The sequence below is a fragment of the Passer domesticus genome, chromosome 11, assembly GCF_036417665.1.
Source record: "Passer domesticus isolate bPasDom1 chromosome 11, bPasDom1.hap1, whole genome shotgun sequence".
Classification (NCBI taxonomy): domain Eukaryota; kingdom Metazoa; phylum Chordata; class Aves; order Passeriformes; family Passeridae; genus Passer; species Passer domesticus.
Genome location: NC_087484.1, coordinates 2,869,723 through 2,883,867, shown reverse-complemented (window position 1 = coordinate 2,883,867; position 14,145 = coordinate 2,869,723). Strand labels below are relative to the sequence as shown.

Below are 14,145 nucleotides of genomic sequence, written 5' to 3'. Positions count from 1 at the left end.
GGAGAATCAGGGGCTCTCTGTGATTTTTAAACTCATTTCCTCTGCTCCAAATGAACCCCCATCAAGCCATATTGACATTCTCACTCTGCTGGAGACTGGGAAATGTTATCTGGAGAACTGTTCTGTTTCGTTTCCTAATTTTAATTGCTGGAGGCCTTTCCTCCAGCCCTTAAATGAATTGTGGAGCAGGAGGCTGGCAGGCACTGCAGGTCCTGCTGTGGAGAGCAGCAGCAGGGAGCTGGCCATGGGCTGGGAGGAGGCAGGTGCAAGGTGCTGGGGATGGCCAGGTGGAAGAGAAGGAGCAGAAAAGGAGGAGCTTGTGGATATCTTCATGTGGAGAGGCAGGGCTCTGTTTTAAAAAGGTAAGAACTTGTTGAGATTTTTTTCCCCTTTTTTTTCTCTATCTAGTCACAAGTAAATAATTTACTGCTTTTCCCTGCTGCTTCAAAATTCACAATTTAATAACTTTATAACATTTCTCTCTCTCTTTTTTTTTTTCCTTTTAAATAGATGAAGTAATTGTAACATTTCAAAAGTAAGTTGCACTTATTAGGTCATTTTTAAGGAAAGGACTGTTATCCCCTCTCCTGGGTAAGTACAGCTATTCATGATTTTATGTTAATCTGTTTCTGTAGATTGTAATAATCATGTTCTTTGTCAATGTAATTCAAATAGACTTCACTGGAGAGATCTTTGCCTGGAGGAGCTGGAGAGGGCAAATATTAATATAAATTTTACTATTGGCAATTATTGCTATTTGACCCTCTCATGAGTTCTTGTCTGTCCCCTCCGTGGGATCTGGAGTCCATATTTTTGACTGACTTGCAGAAAATTAAAGTTAAATGTCAGCCCACCAGAGTATGGCTTTGAAAGTCAGAGTTTTCATTTCTTTCAGACCTCATATACTTATCTCAGTATATGGCATCTTGCTTTAAGGAACACTTATACAATTTATTTATGAAAAATGCTGGAATCAAATCTATTTCTACATAGCAAGAGAAGTACCATGGGCCATAGTTCAAAGCCCTGTCTCAAAAGAGAAATTATAAATGAAAATAAAATCACTTATCTGTGAACATTGATCAAATCCCCGGCAGGTGTGGATCTGCTACATTCAATTCACATTGAATTTTTCAATCCCAAACCACAAGATTTTGTGTTCACTCAGAAGAAAACTTCTGTAAAGGTTGTTTTACTTGCTGGGATTTAGCCCAGATCAAAGAACTCCAGGTTCAGGCAGTGCCTCAGCGACTGACAGCCCAGAGCCACCTGAGGAAAACGAAATGCACCCAGGCTGATGGAATCCTTGCTCCTGGAGATGCCCATGGAGAGCTCTGTCTGTGGGTTACAGGCACCAAACCAGCCTGAGCTGAGCTAAGAATTCCAGGGATTTAACAGATCCTTACAGCCTTCTCCCCAGAAAGGTGAAGATGAAAAATATTGGTTCCTCTTTCGTTCTCCTGGATGCAAAAGCTGAAAAGCTTAAATGAAGTTTACAAACCTGTACAAAGCCCAGTTTAAAATAATCATCCTCTTCTCTCTTCTAATGTCCAAATGGGAAATCTGAAGCTGCCTGGCCAGGTGAGGATGGATTTCACCCCCTGTTTTTATTGTTCATTTTCTCAAGGACCAGGCAAAATTTGCTGAAGGGGCTGAATTGTGGAAAACCTTGACCTGAGTAGGTGAGACAGATTAAACTCTGAGTGTCCCTGGCATTGTGCACACTTTGGTGGCATTGTTGTCATCAGGTGTTGATGGGCATGAAGAGATCCTGGGGCCTCTGAGCAGGTAAAGCTCAGCCCAGGTGAGCTCACCTGCACATTGCTGCTCCACACCAGGACCAGTCATGCAGCCCAGCCTAAAGCCTTGACTTCAAACTAAACCAAATTCCCTCACACTCCCTGTGGACTGAGAGCACACCCAGGGATCAAATTAACTGATTGATTGGTGTAATTAGTGGACAGATAATTGGGCAGTGGGACAGGCTCTTAGAGCTTTTTGTGAGGAAGAGAAGAGGGAAATATAAAGAAAAGCACCTGAGGAATGTTTGTCACATCTGATGGGCTGGAAGGAGTTAGGCAGGAGAGGAATGTCAGAAATTTAGTCTCTTTCTGAGAAAAAAGAGTCTGGCACTTCCTTTCAGATCCTCTCCGACTCCAAGAGACAGTTTAGACCTTTAAGACCAGATTTCCAGGAAGGAAAATTCTAATGGCACAATCCTAGAAAGCGTGAAGCAAAAAGCCCAGAATGAGTGTGGATTAATTCCAGTTATGTTAAATACTGCCTTCAGTATTCACATTTTGTTGCACTTGCAAGGACTAGGGAGAATTAAGAGCATGGTGTTGAATAGGATAAATCTTTGTACCATAAAAAAACAAACAAGAATTCCTTAAAGGAAGGTGACAGGTCATCTCAAATATCCAGATTTACAGGCCTGCCATTATTCCCAGGACAAACTGTCCTGAGGTGTTCATATCCACCTCTGGAAGAAATTCCATAGACCTTCCCAAAAGCCATAACAGGCATTGGGAACTTGCAACTGGTTAATTTTCTGAGGTAAAATTGATTTACCCTAAATCTTACAGAGTCTGACAATCCAGGATGTCCTAACAGGGAGGATTCTAGGTTTTGCTAATTACTGGCATCAAGTTTGAAAAAGAAAATGTGCTACAGAAAAGAAATTATTATAAAAGAAAATGAAATGAAATATATAAAAGGAAATATATAAAAGGAAAAATATATAACATGAAAAGAAATGGTTATAAATGGGGTGTTTGACCCTTTCCAGGCCTTTCCACAGCTCTGTCCTGCCTGGTGCTCATAGATGGACCTTCACTGGAGCTGCAGATGCTGCTGGGCTAAAGAGGAGCTGCTGCAAAGGGAAGATCTCAGTTCAGAGCAGGAAACACTCCTCTGTTCTTCCTTTCCATTGAAGCTGGAGGCAGTTTTGTGCCACTGCAGTGCATGGAAAGATCTCCTGAGGTACTCATGTCACCCAAGGCGTGTTTGGATCCCACCCAGACTTCTGCTAAAGTGGGTTGTGGCCTCCACAATCCTGGACAAATGTTCTCCTCTCTGAGCTGGCAGAGGTGGCAAGCTGAGCACAGCTATGCCCTGGCTTAGCAGAGACAGCTCATCTGTGTCACCTCCTCTTTGTCACCCCAGGGAATAATGAATTTAAGGCCTCCACAAGGACAGGAGCCTATTTCAGCTCTGGGTTTCTTTATTCCCTGTTAAAACTCCTCTCCCTCCCTCATTTATCTCTGACAAGTGCAATGTTTAGGAGCCAGAGGCTTCTGCAGCTCTGCAGCAGGTGTGATTTTGGATCAGTGGTGTCCTTCCAGGGCACCAACCCAGCCCATCCTGCCCCAGGAGCTTTTCCTGGCTCAGGAATGGGGCACTTGGCTACCTCTGCTAATTCATCCTGCATTTTCAGCTCTTTTCTGCTTTTGGTGTTTCAGTCTTGTTCATATCACTCCACAGCAAACCCTTGCCCTTCTGGCAATGTGCCCAGGCTCTGGGGAAAAAAAAAAAAGAAAGAAAAAAAGGACAAAATTCTTAAATTCCCGGCCTTTCAATACACAACTTAAAAAACTTCAAAAACTATTGCTGTCATTTTAAAAGCAGAAGAGTTTCCACCTCTCCAAAAACAGACAGCTCTGTACTCCTATAGAGTTTGACATTTTCTGTGCAGCAGATATTGACTCCAACACTCCCTTGACAGAGCACAAAAATTCATTTTGTGAATTGTATTGACAGCCTAAGTAGGCTCTTTCTTCTCCCTTGAATAAGCTTCTCTAACTTATTAACTCAGCCTTGAGGGGTTTGAATATTTACATCCAAAACTGAGATCTGTTTACAGCCCAACATGTATTTTGATATTCAGGAGACATGGGATGAAAGTTCCCATGAAATCAAATTGCTGTAAAACTTCCCAGCACTCCCCAGTGATCGGGAGATGTCCTTGTACAAGGCCCTACATCATCATATGGAAAATCAGCTGCAGGCACACTCCAAAGTGACATTTTCCTCATTCGTCATGATTCTCAATCCCCAGAACAAGCCTGCCTTGTGATGCTGAGGAAAAAAAAGAAAAAAAAAGGGCAATTTTAGAAATTCACTTCAAGTAATTTTATTTGATGAAAAAGAACTTTGATTTAATTGAAACAAACCCCTTGATTTTGTACCAGAAAACTCACCAATACTGCAAACACCCCCCACAGCCATGCTTCTAATTTTGATGACAAACAGAGAAAAAAATGTCTCCAGGATTATTATTTAATGAATCATAATTTGATTGAAATGTCTTCTGCATCCCACCTTTAACATCACACCTGGAATATATCAGCTCTCCCAAGATGACAAGTTTTCCAAAGAATAAAACTCAGGTTTCATAAGTGATGAGCCAGATTTCAGAGGACTCTGTCTCAGTTCATTTGGATTTCATACCCTAAAGAGACCAAGATAAGTTGGCTTTTTGGGGATTTTTTTTTGGTTTTTTGCTTATGGAACCATCCATATGTGCCTGGATAAATGAAGATGAAAATTGGCTGCCTTTTCAAAGGCTAATTCAAGAAACTTCCAACGTCTTCTGTTCTTTCTACTGAACCATCAACATTTTCATAAACCAACTGTTTTCTTTTCAAGCTGTGGTAGCTTCAGTCAAATTGGATAAATCTGTTCAGATTCTTTTTAATTGGGAGAAAGTGAGGGAACAGCCACCCTTCCTTAAAATCTCTTTGGTGAAGTGCAGCTGTGGCAGCCAGGGGAGCTCATTAAACCCCATCCAGAGTTTTCCAGTCTTAGCCCAAATGTTTGTCTTCCAACTGCTGCTTCCTGTGAAAATTCCTGCTTTTTCACTGAATTCTGCTCTGCAATAGAAATGGAGATTTTGGTGTGATTCCCTGATCAGGTCTTTGAGTTTGTGCTGTGGGTTCCACATTGGGCTGGGCCTGGAGTGGTTTTTTGGGAGAATTCTCTTTTCTCTTCTCTTCTCTTCTCTTCTCTTCTCTTCTCTTCTCTTCTCTTCTCTTCTCTTCTCTTCTCTTCTCTTCTCTTCTCTTCTCTTCTCTTCTCTTCTCTTCTCTTCTCTTCTCTTCTCTTCTCTTCTCTTCTCTTCTCTTCTCTTCTCTTCTCTTCTCTTCTCTTCTCTTCTCTTCTCTTCTCTTCTCTTCTCTTCTCTTCTCTTCTCTTCTCTTCTCTTCTCTTCTCTTCTCTTCTCTTCTCTCTCCTCTCCTCTTCCCAGCTCTCCTTCACCTCTCACTTTTCCCTCTGTCTCAGGCTTCGTGCAGCAGGAACTCTGAGCTGCCTGAAGCAGAAATTTGTGCTGCAAAGAGCACAGAAGAGCAGGATCCTGCAGTAACTGCTGGCTGTCTTCCCCGCTGACTGAGCTTCCCGACCTTTCCCGAGGGCATGGCCCCTTCTGCTCCATTTAGGCTCATCTGTCACCAGCAGCTTGGCTCTTCCAGAGCTGCAGAATGAGAAGCTGAAATGTCTGTGCTCCCTCCTCTCCCTGAAGGCAGGAACTGCAGGTAGCAGTGAATTTCCCTGAGTTTCCTGGCTGGTGTCAAAAATTGCACAAATTCCAAACTCTCCTCGCTCACCTGAAGGGACTGGGGTTGCTGCTGCCATATTTTCATATGGCAATAAATAAATATTTCCATATTTATTTAATGCCATAAAATCAGAGTTTGGAATGAAGTTCACATATTCCTAATGCCCAGAATAATAAAGAGATAAAAAGACTTAAGGCTGTGGAGTGGCTGCTGTGAAATATCTGATCCCTGCAGTGTCCTTCGAGGAAAGCAAAAGGAAATCCAAACCAGCAGCAACAGCTAAGAGATATTTCTGTTCTACAGACTTCTATTCTGCAGAATTTACACTGTTAAATACATCTGTGGATCGTGAAAATGAAAAATATACTGACTTTTTTATTTATAACCACTTCTGGTGTAAATAGCATCCCACAGACAGAGGCAGTATATTGGGAGTTGTGGGGGAGTGCAGTGTTTGCTGCACAAGTTCCCAGGAACCCAAACAAGCAGTTGAGCAGCAGTGAGGAAATGAAAGCTCCTGTGCCAAAGGCAGAAGGGAGTAACCAGAGAGATCACAGGAAACACTGCAGAGATGTTTAAATATGTGCAGGGCTGAAATCCTGCCACCAGCACCCAGGAAAACCCAAGAATGAATCCAGCTGAACAGATACTCCAGCCCAGGGTGGAGGATCAAAAAATTCTGAGAGTTTACAAACAAATCCTGTGTGGCTGTTGGAGTTCCATCCCAAATATCCCATCCAATGGTCTGGACACAACTCTTCAAAATAACCCAGTCACAGGAGAAGGTTGGGAAGATCAAGGTTGGAATTTGCTGCTTTGCCTGTGGAACACAGACAGGAAAACTCTGGGAGAGCATTGCTGTGAATCCAGGAAGGTTTAATCTTTTATTTGAAGTTTCCCAGTACCATGTTGCTTACACCTGCAGTATAATTAAGGAGGAATAAAATATCTTACAGAGTTGCACAATATCCCTGTGCTACAATTTCTTAAAAGCCATCACTAGTGTCAATTACTGAAAATACAGCAGCATTCTCAATTCATTTGAAATTTCAGTGACTTTCATCTAGAATTTAATTTTTTCTTTGGAGAACCAGAGAGCCTTTGCCTGGAAAAGATCTGTGAAGACTCTATAATATCATTGGAAGATCAAAGACTTTGTTTTTAGTTAAAAAGATGATCTGGGTGGAAAGCAGTCACCACTTTTACTACAGCAACATCCATTATTTACTGGTAACCTTAACAGTAAATAGAAGCAGCAAATACTAATTTTCATGTTGTGAATCAAACTGAAGGAGAAATGCACTAGCTGAAGCAAAATAAATATGGATAGGTTATATCCATTCAAATTAAAAAAAGTAATCAGCTCTTGGATTTCTAGGATGGAATATATGCTACAGACAGAACAAAGGTAGAGATTGATCAGCAATATGAGAGCAGTGGATTAAGAGGATAATTGGATTTTAAATGTCACTAAACTTTTTCTGGGCTGCTGACCTGGACCTTCAGATACTCTGGATTATGGTAAAATATATCTAGTTCCTATACATCCATCTACACCCATCTGAACCTGTCAAATGAATCCTCCCCAGCTGAAAAGATGAGAAATGCCATCATATTTAAATTACTTCACAGCACCAGAAATAACAACACAAAAATCAGCAAACCGACTTTGATTAAAAAGAGCAGAAACTCAAAGAACAAAGTTTCCTGCCAGTCCTCCTCCTTCCTTTTCAACTTCATCTGGACAAAAACCATTTGGTGAAATCAATTCACTCTCCTGGTTTCTGTTAGTTTTATTGTGTAAATAAAGAAAAGAAAAATTCTTTTTCTAAGGTATAAATCACACAATTTTAATCCTTTATCCCTAATCACTCAAAAGGAAAAACACAAATATAGAAAGTCACGGTTTTAGCCACTTTTCTTTCTTTGATTATTTACCAGGTTTGGGTTTCTCGTCTCCATTGTACAATAATTTCCTTCTCTCATCTCTTTCTTCCAGAACTTGGAACAGCTTGAATTTGACAGATCAGATTTGGTGAGTGCTAACAAGCTAAAGTCAGCAAAACATTTTTCCAAATAGTTTCTTACAACTGTAGCACTGTTAGATGGGTTTGGATGATTTTGGCAGCCACTGCAGAAATTAATTTGCAGCAATTTGCAATATTTAAGAATTTCCTCACACAGGGTTTTGATGGAGTTTCCAAAGCTGCAATTGATTTAAGATAATCAGACATTGTGGTTTCACTGTGCTGTGAGGATTCTTCCTCATTTCCTTTATAAAGGTCATCTCACTTTTCTTCTCTCCACAGTGAAAAGCCATAAAAGAGAAGAATCCTCATCTCCTCCTGCCTTCAGCTTCACCCTTGTGTGGACATTACATTTATTTGTGTGCTCTGTGGACTGGGGCACACCAAAGGCACAAGTTCTCCAGTATTTTATCCCTAATGGTGGCCAATAATTGGTGCCAAGGAAATAAATAAAGGAAAAAACCCCAATAACAGGGTAAGCACCCGTTATATTCTCTTAGTTCACAGCCAGATTTACTGAGCCTCAGAGCCTTGCCACTTGTGCCACTTTATTTACTGGGTATTTTGCAAAATATTCCAGACAATGCTTGGCCATGGTGAAAAATGTTGTCTTTAAATAGAAAGCTGCATTGGATGCTTTGTGCACTCCCACCTGGATGTCAGGAAGATCTACCTGATCACCACAAGTTCTGGTTCTTTTTGTCACTGCCCACCCTGGCAGAATGCAATTTTATTAAAACACTGATAACACCATTTTATCCTCCTAGCAAAAAGAGAAATATTTCTGAAGGGCAAGGTGAATTCATAAGAAAAAGTATTCCCTTATCATAAGCACAAGAAATGCACCAGGTCATGTGTAAATACATGTTTGATTTATCAAAGCTCTTTGCCTTCTACAAATCCCCAAAGTACAATTGGAGTGACCCATCTGGTTTGCTGTACAAGAAAATCTATTCCAGTGAATAATTGGAGATGCTGGAGAAGGCAAAGTATCAAAGGTTCTGAATCCTGAGTGCTAACAGGATGTTTGTGCTCTAGGACTCCTAATTTTTTCTGAATCTGTTTCTTGTAGAGTCCAGGAGAAGCCTCAGATGACTTTGCCAATCTGCTGATTAAATAAGATTGTTAATAATCATGTTAAATTTGGAGTAATCACTACTGTGTGAAAAGTTAATCTGTTTTAAAAGTTTAGGCAGGTCAGTTCACAAAATTATGCCTCCAGATAATTTGTGGCTGTTCATTCATGGCTTCCTTTGGAAAGCAGATGTGCCCTGCCAGGATTATTTCATATTGCAACAGGTTGAGAGCATGTCCTCCAAAACCTGAAGAATATTTTTTCCAGAGTAGACAAGAACAGTTTAATTTTTTTTAATTTTTTATTAAATGAATAGTTCAGAGTCAGTTAGGAATTTGAAACAGAATTCCCTGGTGTTTCTATCTCTGGAACAAACAGCAACAGACTTCAGAGTGGATAATGACTTTGACTCTGGCAGATAAAGAAGCTCCTGACAAAATTCCCTGCCCATCCCATGGGGGAGTTTAACCACACAAATGCAAATAGCAAACCATGCAAACGCTGCATTCGCAGCCCTGAAGTTGATTTATTGCTCTTTTCCGTGACAATGACACCTCCTCTCCTTGCTCTGGGAGCTGGTGGTGGAGATTGTGGGCTCCTTACCCCCGAGTCACTTCCCAGGGAGGTTCCTACTGAGCCAAGCCAACAAGACACCATCGGATTTTCTGCATTTTAGTAAAAAAAGTGTGGCCTGGAAACCTGCTAAAAATCAAACCCAGAGAATGCTCCAGAAGTCAAAACTCTGCAGGGCACAGAGCAGTTTGGAGAGGAGACTTCAAGCAGGGATTCAGGGTGCATTTAACTTGGCTGTGATCTCTGATGAATGCTAATTCCCACTGGGATGGAACAGGGAGTTAGATATTAAAAATATGTGGTTTACACTGCACAGATCCAGAAATTTGTTCTGGCCTAATTACCCCTGTGATTTGTTTTGTGTGATTTCCCACTTCTTTTAATTTTCTTCTGAGAAGTACCTTGTGTGTCAATGTTTAACCTTTTCCAGCCAGAATGAAGGTTACTTCAGCCAAAGGAAACATTCAGTAGGATGATTTCTTTTATTTCCTTAAACTTCAGGGGGTGACTTCTGAACAGCTTTTTTCTTGGAGCTTTTTTTTTTTCCCTTAGAAAAGTACTTTTCAAGGACTCACAGTGAGTTGAAAAATACACAAAATATCTCTAAACTCAATTCATTTCACATCTATATGATGGTAGAAAACATAGATATGTCCAAAAACCTTACTATGTACAGAAAAAAATGTGGGGAAAACCTTGCTTGATATTAAAGTTGCTTTGCAATAACCTCATTTGTCAAGTTTTAAATAACTTCTGAGGCTTTTCAGATTAAAAGCTCAAATCTCACTCCCACTCTCCTGAAAGCCTATTGAACACACTGGAAATAGATGGCACATGCAGCATTCTGATAACACCTGACTCAAGCATTGTAAACAGAGCTGAATGATGAAATTTTAGAACAATCAGATGTTTTATCTTTATTCTTTCCTTTGTGCCTCAAGCCATGCTTTTCCATTTTTACTTAAAAGCCAAATTTCAAACCCAGAATTACTGATCTTCCAAATGCTGGTATAGAAACTTTTTGTGAAAATACAAAATGCCAACCTGCAACAAATTCAGTAAAGCCGCTGAAGAGATGCAGCAAACAAGAAATTCTGGGATGTTTTTATTTGGAGAGAAGCACCTTTATCCCCAAAAATTTTGCTCTATTGATCAGTTAGGGACTATGGTCAGTGTGAGGGATATTTTATCTGATTCTGCCTGAAATCAAAAGAGACTTTCTTCCCCTTAAGACTTTCTTTCCCTTAAGTGTGAGATTTCAGCTATGCTACAGGAAAATAGCCCAGAGCAGCAAAATGAGGCAAATTCTGTGAAATGTCAGAAAATGTTGGAGCTGTTGAACAACAACAGGGAAGATTCACATTCCCAAAATCAATGAAGGCTTAAAAAGGTAACAGAGTAAACAGAAAAAGAAGAAATTATATGGATCTAGGAAGGAATCTGTTGGGAAGCAAGTGCTAAAAATATGATGCTACAGAGCAGCAGGAGGAAGTGACTGTAATTGTTAAATAAATATTGAGAAGAAATTCCCAGAAATTGCCAAAACCAGAAATTCTGCAAATTTAGAGTTGGGGCTCTGGTAGATTTGGCACTAAAGAAATTGTTGTTATGATTTTGGAAAACAGTCTAAGGAATCTGCTGTATTTGTAGAACACTCCTAAGATTAAATTCTGTTTCCTTTACCAGCTCTGTTCCACAGTTTATTGTCATGACTAAGGCTGGAAAATCGAGGTCTCTTCCTTGAGCCCTCATGTTCCACAGCATGCCACCAGCACCAGTCAAAATCCTGATGAGTTAAATCCCATCCATTCCAACTCAGTGAAAACAAATTGCTTTTTGATTGAAGGCCTGGAAATTATATAGCCTAATTTATGCACTTGAATCTTCAAAGGAAGGAGCCTCACAACAAAGGACACCTCGAGCTTGTCCAGGGTGTCACCCTTGAATTACTGTGCTGAAAACCTGGTCACAAAAGGTCAAATATGTGGGTGGCAGAACATGCAGTGCTGATTGAGGAAATGTTAGTGCAGGTCCCAGCTAACAGCACAAATCTGCCTGGGAGCATCTTCTGCACGACTTGTTCACTCAAGGAGAGGAACTGGAAAGAGCCCAAAGAGGAGTGGTTTTTATCCAGCCTCTGTTTTCTTGTAGGCTGGATCATGCTTTGGGTTAGGGAAGAGCCATTTCTGATTGGGCTGAGCAGATTTTGGAAATATTCTGTGGTTTCTGATTGTTTATTTCTCTTTATTGTGTTTTTTTCTTTCTTGAAGTCTCTTTTACAAAGCCCTCAGTCTTTACCTTCCAGTTGGTTGGTTTGGAAATGAGCTTGGTCTTTTCAGGGCTGATGACAGCAGGCACCTCTTGTCTGACAGAATTCAGATTAAAAGTGATGGAAGTGAAAGGAAATCTATCCTTATATCTCCAGAATAAATGCTCCAGAATTCCTTTAATAATACGATGTTTCCTATGGAGATGTATCATGATTGGTGGTATTAAAAACTGTTCCTCAATGTTTGATTTTTTTAAAGAGGAGAAAAACTTTAATGCATTTATTTTACCAGATAATAATCAAATTTAAAAAAAAAATCAATTTTTTTTCTTCTTTCTATTCTGTCTTAACATAGCACACCAGGCAAAACCCAATGGCTATGCTTATCCCTTTCTATTTTTATCTAGGATACATCCCTTTGTTTTCTATTTCTGCTTAGAATATTGTACACAAATGAAGCCTTAAATTTGAACCTTAGAAGATATCAGTGTATTTTTTCTCCAAAGGATTATTAAGCTACTTTTATTAGCTGCCTAATTGGAAAGTGATCTTTTTTTTTTATGCACCTCTGATAAGTTGTTTTCCCTGGCTGGAACATATCCCTATCTCTGTATGAGGATATAAGATACAACTGTTGAAAAAATAATGATGTGCAGTATAATTATTCTAATTTCCAGCCAAATTGTGAAAGGGCAGGTAGTTCAAAGTGCATCTGTATTTAAATAAGACACTTAACTGTTAGAACATTGAAATGATTCTGCTCTTTGCCATTGCATTGTGGAGTTAATTTCTGTGGAGTCAGGAATTAAGTGATTATTGTAGCAGTGCCTTGCATGGATATTGGCCATAAAATCTTACAAATTACAATGTGGGAGAGTTTTAAAATTTAACATCTCACATTACTTTCATCACATTCAATAAAATGTTTTATTCTTCCATGATGTTTCATCAGGATGTGTGATTTCATTATCTCCATGTTCCAGACACATCTCGTGAAGGGAATGTTTTAAATCATCCCCATGATGAGTTTTTCTCATATTTTCCTTATTCCTTTCAACAGATTTCACAATTGCCATGTCCCAGAGGAAATTCTTGGAGACCAGTCTGGCAAGGAAGAACTTCACAACTTTCTCTGGCAAAAACTGTGAGATATTCATTTAAGTACATAGAGCTAAAGCAGGTAAGATTAAATATACTGCAAATATTGTGTATCTTACCACACTCAGAGTAGTGCTGATTCTGCAGGATAACAAAGGAATTTGGACTTGAATAACCCTTGCAGGTCCCTTCCCACTCAGGATATTCTATGATTTTTATGATACTAAAAAATTCATTTACCAAAGTGAACAAAAGACTAAATAATTTCAGAAGAACTGTGTAATCAAATGGGATCTTAATTTTTTTATCATGACAAATCCTTTATTAGAATTCTTCTATTACCTGATAAACTTTAAATTTTCAACCATGTCCTTTCATTTTGCACCTTTATGAAATTACTTTTAATTTCTATGTTTAAAAAAAAAATATTAAAGGTCAAAAGAAGGTATAAAAAGGGTCAAATTATTGAGGACTCTTTAAAGATTACGAGGTTTGACTGGGAGATATCAGTGGTTAGACAAGAAATGGAGTTTGATGAGACAAAACTAAATTCCCAGAAGGCAGAGCTGGGGTTAGAAGACAGAATTACCTCTGAGGAGTGTGTCTAACACACAACCACACCAAGGGATGGACTGGGGTCAAGAGAGGAGTGATGTGGCATGACTGGCAATAGGAGCCCATTTAATTGAGATGACAGCTGTCCTCCAGTTGCTATTCCTTGAATAAATTATTTGGTTTGATTAGTTTTTCTCAGGCTGCAAGATGAGATGAGGCTTTGTACTAATTCTGAGAACTCTCATTTATTTGTACTCCGAGTACAACTCCTCTGCCCCAGCTGCAAATGCTTCCAAGTCAATCTGGACATGTTTACCTGAAAAATCTGCTTTTCTGCTGGGTTTTCAGCTTTCCAAAGCAGTAATTATTGTTTTGGGTCATGTCTTCATGTCTTTGGCTTCAATCTGCTCAGCTCTGGTTGCTCTTGGTGCTGGTAACAGGAATGGGCACTGCTTAAACTTCCAGGTTTATTTGGGATGTGCTGATTTGTTAAGTCAGGTTTTAACTGAGTGGACATTTTTGCTTCTTCCAGATATCCCTGGGCAAGGTGGGAATGAAATGATGGGAATTTATCAGAGCAGATGAAAATGACTGTTTACCTGCTGGAAAGGTGAAAAGGACCTGGACTGGTACTCAGGATTCTCACAAAAGTCAGTAGGATTTGAATAAACACAGACAGCAGGGCAATGTCCTTGGGGTTTATTTCTGTTTCAGATGAATCCTCCTGTTCTGCATTGCCACCTGTGCCCTCCCTTGTCTGACAAATTAAAAAGAAGCATCCCAGATATTTTAATAAAAACCACAGAGTGCTGCCAATATTTTAAAGGACAAGGAGGTGCCACAGATTATGGAAATTCAGAGTCATGAATAACAACTATAAAATATTTCAGCTTCTGTGATTGTCGAACAGCACAATTCATCCCCTTAAAAACAAGTCAATAAATGCAAAACCAAGTAAAAGGATATTTAAAAAACCAATCACCAAGTGTGATT

General features: G+C 39.7%; 1 long non-coding RNA gene across 1 annotated transcript; it reads left to right on the top strand.

Annotated features, from left to right (window-relative positions):
- Positions 1 to 220: 220 nt before the first annotated feature.
- Positions 221 to 13,803, top strand: LOC135278394 (uncharacterized). Its single transcript, XR_010345908.1, has 7 exons — positions 221 to 362; positions 511 to 591; positions 2,789 to 2,982; positions 7,555 to 7,590; positions 7,865 to 8,057; positions 12,560 to 12,679; positions 13,685 to 13,803. It is a non-coding gene; the product is annotated as an uncharacterized LOC135278394 (long non-coding RNA).
- The last annotated feature ends 342 nt before the right edge of the window (positions 13,804 to 14,145 follow it).